General features: G+C 42.2%; 1 protein-coding gene across 4 annotated transcripts in view; it reads left to right on the top strand.

Moving 5' to 3' along the window:
- Positions 1–1772: 1772 nt before the first annotated feature.
- Positions 1773–12627, top strand: part of SYTL4 (synaptotagmin like 4) — a 70438-nt gene continuing 59583 nt past the window's right edge. For 2 of the 4 annotated variants that reach the window (XM_066356950.1, XM_066356954.1), the window contains exons 1-3: positions 1773–1893; positions 2335–2422; positions 2919–2957. The gene's annotated coding sequence lies outside the window, so the exon portion shown is untranslated. Of the gene's footprint in view, positions 1894–2334; positions 2423–2918; positions 2958–3455; positions 3801–5566; positions 5631–7825; positions 7920–12627 lie in introns of those variants that run through there. The other 2 variants (XM_066356952.1, XM_066356951.1) reach the window with 2 other exon arrangements.

The following is a 12627-nucleotide window of genomic DNA, read 5'->3' on the forward strand; positions in this document are numbered from 1 at the left end:
CTGCCTTGGTTTTGTTATTTTGATTTTTAAAAAAATTTTTATACTGAGATAAGAAACACTGGAGGAAGAGCAAATTTAAGAGAAAAGATGGTACGTTCATCTTTGGATATGTTGAGTTGGAAGTGCCTGCAAGACATCCAAGTGGAGATGTCAAGAAAGTAGAGCTTAGCCTGACCAGTGGTGGTGTAGTAGATAGAGCATCGACCTGGGACACTAGGTCACCGGCTTGAGTACAAGCTCACCAGCTTGAGCATGGGGTCACTGGCTTGAGCCCAAGGTCACTGGCTTGGAAGCAAGGAGTCACTGGCTCAGCTAGAGCCCCTCTCTCCCCCTGGTCAAGGTACATGTGAGAAGCAATGAATAAACAACTAAAGTGATGCAACTACGAGTTGATGCTTCTCATCTCTCTCCCTTAATTTTCTCTGCCTTTCTCTCACACTAAAAAAAAAAAACAACCCAGAGCTCAGTGGCAATGTCTAGACAGATATATACAGTTATAGTTGTGACCATATAAATGGTAATTAAAACCAAATGACTAAAAGATATCATTTAGGAGAAAGTACATGTAGCTTTTTCCTGAGAATGTCTGGCTTTCAGAGGTTAGATAGCAGAGTGGAGTCTACAAAGGAGACTGAGAAGAGGTAGGAGGAAAAGCAGAAGAGTATGTGTCATAGATGCCACAGGAAGACTTTCAAGGAAGAGGAAATGGTTACCAGTGTTAAATGTAGGGGAGAGGCCAAGCAAGGCAAGGACTGAGAATGCCTTGTTTATTTATTTATTTTTTATTTTTTGGCATGGAGGTCATTGGCTGGATATCTTGTTGAGAACAGTTTCAGTGGATTGTTACGGAAGGAAGCCATGCTGAGTAAGAAGAAAGGGAATAGAGATTGTAAATGTACCTGTAAAGTACATTTTCAATCAAGTTGCCCGTACAGGGGTACTTAGGGGGAAGTTTTTAAAAGACAGTAAAGAATTGAACGTGTTTAATTGCTGATGACATTTGAGAGGGACTTGAGCTTGGCTGTTTGAGAAGAATAGAGGGAAAGAGAGGGAGGAAAAGAAGGGGAGAGGATTCTGCAATCTGGGTAGATATGAAGATTTTAATGCCTCTTGATAAATACTGCTCACATGCTGTCTAAAAGTGTTTTTATCCAACATACACTCCTACCAGCAGTAATGAGGGAGCTTGTCTGATGGCTACTTTGTCATCATTACGAGTTATTAAAACAAATAAAATTCTTTGCCAAAGAATCTCATTTTTATTCTAATTTGTTCTCCTTTGATTAATAGTGAGTTCGATGTTTTACCCAGTTGTGTCCCTGTGTGAATATAGTCTTATGATCTTTTTGCAAAACATTTCTATTTTAGACATTTTTCTTTGTCACAAAATAGGAAAAGTCAAAGGATCAAAATGGTCTCATATTTTATCTTCCCAAATTATATGGTTTAGAGGCTTCATCTTCCTAAAAATACACTACAGTTTGAGAACTTTTGACTCTGGAGCGGCAGAGGCAGGTAATTTATTATCTGAGAGAGTGACTACAGATGGAAGTGAAAGCAAGGTCAGGTCTAGTCTAAGACCTCCTACCCTTAGTTCCGAAATTCCCTTTTCTAACCCGGGAGGGCATCCCTCCAGTGCTTTAAGGCTTTGGCTCCCAGAGCTCCCCTTGGGGTGGTGTGGTCCCCTACTGGGGGGCCCGGAGCGCTGTGCGGTCCCTTTAAGAGTCCAGCTCCTCCCCGCTCCAGGGAAAGTTGCAGCTTTTTCCGCCTCCCGGGAGGGTGAGAAGGGCCAGCCGCCTAAGCGAGGTTGCAGTCTTTCCGGAGCCTTAGACCCTGGCCCGAATCCCACACTGGGACGTCTCGCCCTCTCGCGGCACCTGTTGCAGGTGACAGGTGGGTGCGCGGCCAGAGGCCGCCCCTTCGCGCCAGGTCCAGGGCCCCTCCCCGACCCCCAGCCCCTTTTCGCTGCGCCCCCACCCCCATCTCAGAGCCCTACGCCCTTCCCTACCCCCATCGCTTCCCAGCCTTTCCTTTCCCCCTTCCCGTTGGCCTCTCCGGACCGCCACCTCCATTCCTTCACTGCCGTCCTCTTGGAGCGGTCCCTCCCCGCCGGTGTGCTTTCCCCGGGCGCCTTCCTTACACCACCCGTCGCGAACGCGGGCTGTGCCCCTGGCTGTCCCCCGTCTCGCCCCGCGCCGAACGGCCGGCTTTTCCCGCCTGTCCGAGTTGGGGCACATCCCGAGAGCCGCCCTGGGGCGGGGGTGGGGCCGAGTTCCTAGCGGGATCTGTGTCCTGGGAGGCATCGAGCCACCCTTTCGCTGCTTTCTGTCGCAGGTCCCGGCCGTCCGCGTGGTCTCTGCCCCGCGCCTCTTCCGGCCGGCGGGCAGCATCGTCTTCTTGGACGTCGGCCGGCCCGCCACAGGTAAAGGCTGCCTGCGGGCTGGTCGGCCCCCGCTCCGCCCTCGAGTGAGCTCCTTCAGCACTTGGGGCTGGGGACCCAGCTGTGTGCTCTGGAGCTCAACTGCTTTTTCTTGCCACCCTTCAAGCAGGCTTCCAGGATTTGCTCCGCGAGGAGGGTCCCCGGAGCCCTCAGAAAGGTCCCAGAACACTTAGGTCTTCCGCGATGGTTTGTAAGAGGGTAGATGAGCGCCTCCAGCCCATACGGTAGAATGAAATGGTTGGTTTTCTGGTAAAATATTTTGGTTCGGATTCTGGTAGCTTGAACAAGTGATCTGTTTCTCATTAACTAAACTTTCCTTCCCCCAGTACCCTACTTCTTCAGAACCAGAGGACCTCAACGTTCCACAGTACAGCTTTTGGCAGGGTTGGCCCTAGACCCTGAACATTTGTGGCAGAAATTAATCTTCAGTACACTCTGGACCCCCTATTTTTAACTAGCTTATTTTCTGCTTTTTCAGGTTCCCAACTCCACCCCTCAGAAGTCCATTAATATTAAGGTATTAATGCCCTAATGTGTTTACCTGCTGATTTGTGGGGAACAACAATGTCTGATGCAAAGAGTTGAGGCCCTGAGGAAGTTTCCTGTTGTAGTTTTATTTTTTTTAACACTTACTGAAAATTCTAGTAGAAAAACACCACCAACTTGGCTTGTGAACTGGTGGGGGTGGGGGGGCATTTCTGATAACACAGCTTCAGGAGACTCACTCCAGGTCAGAGCAGTGAAATGGAGTTTGGAGGCCTATTCGGGGTTAATTGACCTGTGAGGATATGTAGCATTCGAGATGATACTCTGAGCTTTTCCCCTTAAAGGCTGCTACTAATAATGGTAGTTAGAATCCACTGAGCCAGGCGCTGTGATACTTCTTGACATAGTAATTATCTCATATAATCCTCATGATAACTCTATATAGTAGACACTACAATTATAATTGTGTTGTGATGAAAAGGAGACTCAGGTTAAGTGCCTTGCCCCAAATCACCCACCAGAAGAGGGGCAGAACTGGGCCATTTGACTGCACAGTTGTGTTCCTATCCTCTGTCACACCACCTCTGCTGGCTTAGATGTTAGTTACACTAAATAGCTCCCAAGTGAGGCCTCTGTGATTAAAAATCCCCTTCCAAGCTGAAGCATACACAAGTTTTGGTCCTTGACTCCAACCTGAACACACTGTGGAGACTTTGGACTACTTACCTCACTAGTATCTTACCCACTTCATTTCAATTCCAACAGGGTCCAGCTGTCACATTGCCACTATAAGTACACACCCCTGAGTGTACCTGGCTGAATGAAATCTCCAGGGCTTCCAGCTCAACAGTGATTGTTCTGGAGTTAGAAATGGGTAACTCTGGATTCTAGGGATGTGTGCCTGGCTCAACCTCTTCCTCTCCTGCCACCTAAGGGAGAAATGAGAATGTGGTACTGAAAAGGACTTCCCAATAGCCAGGCCAGAGGGCCTGAAGGGAGTGTTGGCTTGTTTTATGGTGGGATGGATGGAGGACTTTAAGCAGGGATAGTGTTCTCCATGATCTCATCTTTGGATCCTTGCTCAAACTTCTTTCTTCTTTATTTTATTTTTTTCCTGAAAAGATAACTGGCCACCCATATCACTCTCTTGTTCTTAATTCCTATTCAAGATTTAACTCTAAAGTCACCTCCTTCGGGACAGCCTTTCTGTGATTTATCCTTTTTGGATATATTATTTATTTATTTATTCATTCATTCATTTTAGAGAGGAGAGAGAGGGGGGGGGGAGAGGCGTGGAAGGAGCAGGAAGCATCAACTCCCATATGTGCCTTGACCAGGCAAGCCCAGGGCTTCGAACTGGTGACCTCAGCGTTTCAGGTCGACACTTTATCCACTGCGCCACCACAGGTCAGGCAGGAACAGCCTTTCTGAACACATAATTCCTTCCTCCAAGTAGAGTTACCAGTTATTCTTATCCTAAAGCACTTTATTTACACCACAGGAAAGCCCTTAACACCTTTCATACTTCGTTCTTTTTTTCACCTGAAAGGTGTAACTTCTTTAAAGGCAATGATTAGATCTTGGAGCTCCTTTTGTCTTAAGCATGAGAAATTAACACTATTTGTGCTAGTAACTGAGAATACCTTGCCTCTAAGGGCCTTAAGTCTGGCGACGGTGGGATTGAAGTACAAAAGATGCCTTTCTGAGGCATTGAAGTTTGACAGCAAGAAATGTGTGCCTAGATGTCACTTCAGTGAGGCCTTCTCTAACCATCCTTTTTATTTATTTTTTTATTTATTCAATTTAGAGAGGAGAGAGAGTGAGAGTGAGGAGAGAGAGAGAGAGAGAGAGAGAGAGAGAGAGAGAGAGAGACAAAGGGGGAAAAGCAGGAAGCATCAACTCCCATATGTGCCTTGACCAGATAAGTGCAGGGTTTTGAACCGGCGACCTCAGTATTCCAGGTTGATGCCATATCCACTGCACCACCACAGGTTAGGCTCTAACCATCCCTTTAAACATGCACCCTTTCCCTGAAGTTTCTATGTGTCTCCTCCTTACCATATTACTCTAATGTAACATAGTTTGTATATTATTCATTTTCCTTTTTTTATTTTTAAAAGATTTTATTTGATTTGAGAGAGAAAGGAGAGAGAGAGAGAGAGAGAGAGAGAGAGAGAGAGAGAGAAAAGCATCAACTCATAGTTGTTTCACTTTAGCTATTTATTGATTGCTTCTTGTCTGTGCCCTGACCGGCCAAACCCTGGTTCTGAACCTGCGACCTCAGGATTTCATGTCGATGCTCCATCCACTGTGCCGCCACAGGCCAGGCTCATTTTTCTTTCTTATTGTCTGTCCCTTTCCCCTCTCATTAATGTAAGTTCCATAACAGGGCCTGACACATAGATGCTTGCTAATATTTTGTTAAATGAATTAATGAATGACATTACTGTTCTAGGAATTGGTACTCCTTTATGGTCTTCTGGAACTGAAACTAAGTTACCCCTGCCTGTGACCCCAGCTGTAAAGTTTCCCTGGGCCAAGTTCTCATAGTTTCCTTCTGCAGTGTTTTGCTTTGAGATTTTACTCCTGATGACAACTATGACCTAGCTGGAAGTACTTCCTCTCTCTCTCTTTTTTAAGATACAAGTCTCTGGATGGAAACTTCTGAAGTCTAAAGTGGAAGTGTAAAAATGCTATGCTTCTGGTGGGTAAGAAGGGAGGCTATTCTAAGAGGAGGGGGTATGGATTGTCAGATGTCTTGATATGTTTTAGACATTTGGTAAGCTCAATAAGAAGCTGGAGAAAATTACAGTGCAATAGAAAGTGAACAGCCCAAAAGATTAAGATTCCACAAATTAAGTTTCTGACCTCAAGTTTCTTTAGCCTTTTAGAAATGAAGTAGTTGTTGGGTTATGAACTTTATGGAAAAGCCATTGCTGGGTGCTACTTGTATGGTACTTGACTGGTTTTGTATTAGGAGAGTTATACTGTGAGTCAACCACACATAATGTAGAAGGAATAAAAAGTACTGTTCTTTTTAAATGTGCTTTGAAATAGAAAGAAAAGAGGACTAGAATCCCTTAAAATACAGGTTTGGAAGGAATTGGGCCCTTGATATGGTGATAAATACAGTATGTGATTCTTCACCAATTGATGTGTCTTAAGTTCTTTGAAACTCATTTGTACAGAAAACTTCGTCTCAGCCCCTATTCTACTAAATTTATCTCTCTGACCTCTCAGCATTGGAGTGACACAGGGCTCAGTCTATGGACTTTTTGCCATCTAGAATCTTCCTAGAAGCACTCATCCAGTCCTATGGTTTTTCTTTTAAGCCCTATGGTTTTAAATACCATGTATCGATACACTCATCACTCTAAAATTTGTGTCTCTGATTCAACCCTTTTTTTGTGACAGAGACAGAGAGAGGAACAGAGAGGGACAGACAGGCAGGAAGGGAGAGAGATGAGAAGCATCAATTCTTTGTTATGGCTCCTTAGTCTCCTTAGTTGTTCATTGATTGCTTTCTCATATGTGCTTTGACCGGGAGGCTACAGCAGAGTGACCCCTTGCTAAAGCCAGTGACCTTAGGCTTCAAGCCAGTGACCTTTGGGCTCAAGGCAACAACCATGGAGTCATGTCTTTGATCCCATGCTCAAGCCAGCAACCCCATGCTTAAGCTGGTAAGCCCATGCTCAAGCAAGCGACCACAGGGTTTAGAACTTGGGTCCTCCATGTCCCAGTCCGATGCTCTATCCACTGTGCCACCACCTGGTCAGGCATCAACCTTTCTTCTGAGCTACAGCCTCATCTATCCAGTGACCTATTTGACATCTCTACTTGGATGTCAAATAAACATCTCAAGTGTAACATGGTCAAAACAGGACTCCTGATTCTTTCACAGCTCCAAACCCTTCCCTCAGATTTTCCTATCTCAGTAAAATGGCACCAGCATCCACCATTCAGTTGCTCAAAGCAAGGACCTAGAGTCACCTTTGATTCCTGTCTTTCTTTCACCCCCAACATGCAATTTATCAGCACGTCCTGTTGACCTGAACTTCTAAGTTGGTCATATATTTTGCCACATGTATATATCTCATTTGTTTATTACCCTCGTTTGAGCCACCCCAAGGCTGAAATAAGTATCTTTGCACAATGATAAAGGATGGATGTAGATATAAGATGCACAACACACAAATACTTATGTGAGATAACTTTCTATTAGGAGAATTGTTATGTCAAAAGACATATATTTTAAAAAATGTGAGTAGGCACTGCCAAAGTGACATCTAAGAAGAATTTATACTGTCACCATTAATATTGTCTTTTCTTAAGCCCTTGCTGAAGATGGATATTCTTTTTAATTCTTGCCAATATGCTAGGTGAAAAATACTATCCAAATGATTTAACTTTCATTTCTCTGATCACTGGTGAGGCAGAGGATCTTTTCATGTATGTTATCTATTTGCATTCTCCCTGAGATTTGCTCTTTAATATCCTTTGCACATTTTTCTTTTGGGTTATATGTTGCATGTTTAATTTGTTTGCAAGAATATTATATTTATTAAGGAAATCTACCCATTGCCTGTATATAGTGTAATTTTTTTCTCTCTCTAGTCTGTCATATGTCATAACTCTGTTTGTGATGTGTATCCCTCTTGTAATCAGATAAAACACACTATAAAACATTTAAAAACATGTTCATTAGATTTGGCAATTAGGTCAATGATGAGATTAGTGCAGCAGGAGGAGAAAAGGCAGATTGTAGAGAATTGGAGAATAAGCACTGAGGACTGATAAGGAATATGGTATACACTTTGAAGGGCCTTGGCTGTGATGGGAAGGAGAGAATGTTTCTTATGGTAAAAAATGTTAACTAATTTTGTTTTTGTTTAAATATAGGTGGGGGTGAGCCCATTTATGTGTAGATGGCACAGAACTTGATGATGCAAAGTCGTTGAGAAAACAAGAGGATGGGGGCTCCAGAGTGAAAGAGGTGAAAAGATTGGCCTTAGAGAGAGGGAGGTGGCTCTTCCATGGAGACAGGAGAGAAAAAAGGGCAGGATTGATGAGGTTGTGGAGGAAGAAGGAGCTGTGGAAAGACAAGGTTTTGAGGGAGGTTCTATTTGATGAGTGATGTGGGATTGGAATAGCATTTGAGAGGGATGGAAAGAGGAACTATTTAGAGGTGTAGCATTCAAATTGCCTCTTTTTTTTGTATTTTTCTGAAGCTGGAAACGGGGAGGCAGTCAGACAGACTCCCGCATGCGCCCGACTGGGATTCACCTGGCACGCCCACCAGGGGGTGATGCTCTGCCCATCCGGGGCATTGCTCTGTTGTGACCAGAGCCACTCTAGCACCTGAGGCAGAGGTCATGGAGCCATCCTCAGTGCCCGGGCCAACTTTGCTCCAATGGAGCCCTGGCTGCGGGAGGGGAACAGAGAGACAGAGAGGAAGGAGAGGGGGAGGGGTGGAGAAGCGGATGGGCGCTTCTCCTATGTGCCCTGGCCGGGAATCGAACCCGGGACTCCTGCACGCCAGGCCGACGCTCTACCACTGAGCCAACTGGCCAGGGCAAAATTGCCTCTTTATAATGAGCCAAGAGGGTTTGGATAACTTAAATGTGTCTCTGCCCCAAATTACAGAACCTCGTATCCATTCTCTCCATCACTCATCAGCCTAGGTGTAGAAACAGAGTGTGGACAGTCTAGTTTGAGTATTTTTCTAGGTGACTGTAACAGAAATATAAGAAGGCAGAAGATTGAACACTGTTGGCAGAATAGTTGAAATGATGGACCACTGTGGCTTTCATATGTGTGACTATCCAAATCTAACTAGAACTCAAGTAATTCTTATTACATGGGAAATTTCCATGGCATCTACACTGTTCCTTGTTTGTAGCTCTATCAAGTCAGGTATAAGAATAGCTTTAGTATCAGTGTTGTAATATAGATTTTTTATTTTTAGATTTTATTTATTAATTTTAGAGAGACAGGAGAGAGAGAGAGAGAAAGGAATAGAAAGAGAAGGGGGGAGGAGCAGGACGCATCAACTCCCATACGTGCCTTGACCGAGCAAGCCCAGGGTTTTGAACTGGTGACCTCGGCATTCCAGGTTGATGCTTTATCCACTGCAGCACCACAGGTCAGGCAGTATCAGTGTCTTTAAACAATTGCTTGCAATTTATAAGAAAATATAGGTTGATTTACTGAGGGCCTACAATGTGCCATTTTCTAGGCTAGGTGATTTTGAGATGTAGTGAAGAAGAGAGATGCTGGTCTTTTTAAAAAATGGATGGGTAGATGATGCCTTTTTTTTTTTCCAACTGAGGAGGTATGTGTTAAACAATGTCTCACATAATCAATAATTTAATCACAATTGTGATAGTTCTATGACGTTCAGTTTTTTTTTAAGAAATCAGATTGTCATATTGTTTTCACTAAAAGGTTTACTAATTAACATTTGCCAACTAAGTATGAAATTACTCCCTACATCTTCCCTCTTTAAAATTGAATATTGTCTTTTTAAAAATTTGCTGAATTGATAGGCACAAGTAAAAAATCTTATTACTAGTAAGAGTGAAACTTTTACTTTTTTTATGTGTTGGTCATTTGATCTTCCTTCAATAATTATCTGTGTCTGCTCTTCGTCTATTGGATACTTATTTCTCCTTGTTTTTAAACTATCTCTCTTTCCGTGTTTGAAATTATTCACCTTTCTCTTTATTTTCCCTTAGCTCTGCAAACACTAAAATAGATTTCACCCAGTCTGTCAGGCCATTCCCTTTTGATCTCATTTGAACTTCTTTCTTACCTACTTTGGAAATGTTGGTGTACATAAGGACTGACTATATATTTTTTATTACTTGACCCAGTAAAACATAACATGTAAGTCTTCTGTTCTCCTTACCATATCCTATTCCCCAGAAGTGACAATATTAAATTTGTGTGTCTTTCCAGACATTTTCCATGCCTGTGTAAATATTTTCTTCTTTTCTTTCTTCCTTCTTTCCTTCCTCCCTTCCTTTCTTCCTGCCTACACATAAAAATTAAAAACATACAAATAGAATCAATCATAACATATGTGTTGCACTGTATTGTTTCCTTAATATTTGTGACAAGCTTTCAATGTCAGTATATATGGAACTACTTCATTTTTTTTTGGTATTTTTCTGAAGTGAGAAGAGGGGAGGCAGAGAGACGTCTGTCTGACGTCTGTCCCACATGCACTGGACAGGGATCCACTCAGCATGCCCATCAGGGGGTGATGCTTTGCCCATCTGGGGCATTGCTTCATTGAAACCAGAGCCATTCTAGTGCCTGAGGCAGAGGCCATGGAGCCTTCTTCAGCGCCCAGGCCAACTTTGCTCCAATGAAGCCTTGGCTGTGGGAGGGGAAGAGAGAGACAGAGAGAAAGGAGAAGGGGAAGGGAGGAGAAACAGATGGGTATTTCTCCTGTGTGCCCTGGTCGGGAATCGAACCCAGGTACTTCTTTCTTTTTTTAAATAATGACATTATATTCCATTAAATGTATATACCATAATTTATTTAATCAGTTTCCTATTGGTAGATGTTTAAATAGTTGTATTTTGTTTTGTTTTGCTGGTTCAATCATCAAACATTCTTATGATATATATATATATATATATATGTATATATATATATGTATATATATATATATGTATGTATATACTTGAATAGCAGTAGGATATGTTTTTCCAAAATGGAATGGCTCCATCAAAAACTGGTCAAGGGTGCTAAAGATTCAGAGAGGTCTGCAAAGGTAAAGACTATTGTCCATTGGATTTAGAAGGTTCTTGGTGACCTTAGAGAAATTTCAGGAAAGGGAAGGGGATTCTAGACTTTGATGAGTTAAGGAATGATTAGGATATGAGGAAATGGAGGCAATGAATATAGGCAATTCCTTAGGGAAATTTGGCTCTGAAGGGCAGAGAGGGGGTGGTGGTAAAGGAAGGGTTGAGATCCAGAGATTTTTTTTCCTTTAATTTAGAAGAGATTTAGAAATCTTTAAAAGCTGATGGGAAGAAAGGGATAATTGATAAAACAAAGTCCTTACAGGACAGAGTCATTATGCCAGATGGAAAAGGATCCAGAATGAGGTAGAGGGGTTACCCTTAAGCAAGGGGAAGGACATTAGTGTTGGAAGAACAAAAATTGAATAGATATAAATTAAAATAAGTTTATAGATTTGACAGCAGGAATTTACCTGAGGGCATTTTTATTTCTCTGTGATGTAAGATGAAAAGTCATCTTCTTAGAGCAATGGCTGAGATGGGGCAAGGTTTAGGGCTGGAGATTTGAAGTCCCTGAGGAAGGTTTGAAATAGTTATCACAGTGACCAGAGAGGAAATTAGGACCAGGGATGCATATTTGGAGTGTTAAGCAGTGTTGAGGCAAGCTTAGTGACTAAGAATTTATATTGATAATAATAATCCACCAGATTGTGATTTTTATTTTTGCCAGTAGATCTCAGGAGTCCCAGTCATAAAGGCACAACACTTGGGCACTTCCAGGATTACGCTTTTATCAGATATTTGTAATGAAAAGATGGGTTATTGAGGACATTGACAAGAGTGCAGTCACAACAATAGAATCCAGACTGTCTAGGAAAGGAAGTAAAGACAGGAGGGAGCTGACAGGGCCTAAGTAGAAGGAACTATGGAAAAATGAACCCTTCCTCATGAGGTCTGAGAACCAGTGTGGTAAGCCTAGAAGGACAGGGGTTGTACTTGAAGCGGAGTCTTTGAATTAATGGTATCAAAAGTGGAGAAGTGTTTGACCTGTGGTGGCGTAGTGGATAAAAGTGTCGACCTGGAATGCTGAGGTCACCAGTTCGAAACCCTGGGCTTGCCTGGTCAAGGCATATATGGGAGTTGATGCTTCCTGCTCCTCTCTCCTTCTCTCTCTCTCTCTCTCTCTCTCTCTTTCTTCCTCTCTCTAAAATGAATAAATAAAATCTAAAAAAAATAAAATAAAAAAGTGGAGAAGTGCTGGGTAATAAATTCTTGGGTGTGGCTGAATCTGATATATGGTATTTTTTATATCAGCTCATTCATTCAACAAATATTTATTGTGTGCCCATTATGTGGCAGACAAGCACTCTTGGCACTGAATGTACAGAGATGAATAAATTGAAGTTCTTTCGCTCATATAGCTTGCTTTCTAGTGGGGGAGATTATTCATTTTTATAAAATAAAAGGGCATCTTCACTGATATGCTGATTACTGAATGTGTAGTTCTATTTAGAAATAATAATACTGGTATAAATATTTACATATCTGGGGCTAGGAACGTCCATCTATACATTTTGAGTGCCTTACTTTATTGTAAGTTAAATTAACTGAATTATGAAAACTCACCTCCTCCTCCCTTAGAACTTAAAGTACTTTCAGAATTGAAGATAAAACAAATATATAGACATGCAATTTAGAATTTTAGCAGTTTTAATACTTTAGGTTATTTTAAATATACTTTACTTTTTTTTTTTAATGTTAGGACATCGTTTCTAGCTATAGACCAGATGTTGACAATGCATGTACTAATCTTGTCTTAGGGATTTGATGTAATGTGTAAAGTGATTATGGTTAAGCAGTGGCTAAGCAGACAGTTTAGGAGGAAAAGAGGGCTATTAATATTTTACCTTTATTTTATATTCTCCAATATATAACAACTCTTTTGTATAC

The sequence above is a fragment of the Saccopteryx leptura genome, chromosome X (genome assembly GCF_036850995.1).
Source record: "Saccopteryx leptura isolate mSacLep1 chromosome X, mSacLep1_pri_phased_curated, whole genome shotgun sequence".
NCBI lineage: Eukaryota > Metazoa > Chordata > Mammalia > Chiroptera > Emballonuridae > Saccopteryx > Saccopteryx leptura.